This window comes from Trichechus manatus, unplaced genomic scaffold (genome assembly GCF_000243295.1).
Source record: "Trichechus manatus latirostris isolate Lorelei unplaced genomic scaffold, TriManLat1.0 scaffold00065, whole genome shotgun sequence".
NCBI classification, from domain to species: Eukaryota; Metazoa; Chordata; class Mammalia; order Sirenia; family Trichechidae; genus Trichechus; species Trichechus manatus.
The window spans coordinates 8,204,608-8,205,183 of NW_004444001.1; positions in this window are offsets into that span (position 1 = coordinate 8,204,608).

Below are 576 nucleotides of genomic sequence, written 5' to 3' on the forward strand. Positions count from 1 at the left end.
ATGAGTGGGTCACTAGAGGTATTGTCTTGTAAGGCATCTGCCCCAGACACCACCCCAGGTGATATTTCAGACAAAAGCTCTTCAGACACAGCTGGTTAATCTCATCAGATGGGGATGGAAGGGATAACGGTTTTACTGGGGAGGGTGGCTTAGCAGACAAAGATGATCTCTTCAGATGGGAGTTCAGAGGGCTGGTTCTGTCGGCAGGAGTGATTCAATGGAATTTAGGGGATCTGTGCTCCTAGCTTCCTGAGGCCCATATATCCCCATCTCAAGTTTCAGGATCCCATTTCTTCCCAATCAATACCCTCACTTTAACTTCAGACACCATTCGAGGTTGGGAATTCAATCGGTGTTGTAACTCAGCCACTCTTAGGTTAAGACTCTGGGTTTGGTTTTTGGCAATATTAGCTCTGTTACTACAAGAAATAAGGCCTTCTCTTCATCTTAAGTGAGAATAACAACACAATTCAAAGAACATAGTCAATGTCACTGAACTGTGCATGTAGAAATTTTTGAAATGGTGTATCTTTGGCTATGTGTATTTTCACCAAAAAAAAAAAAGAGGTTGAGAAG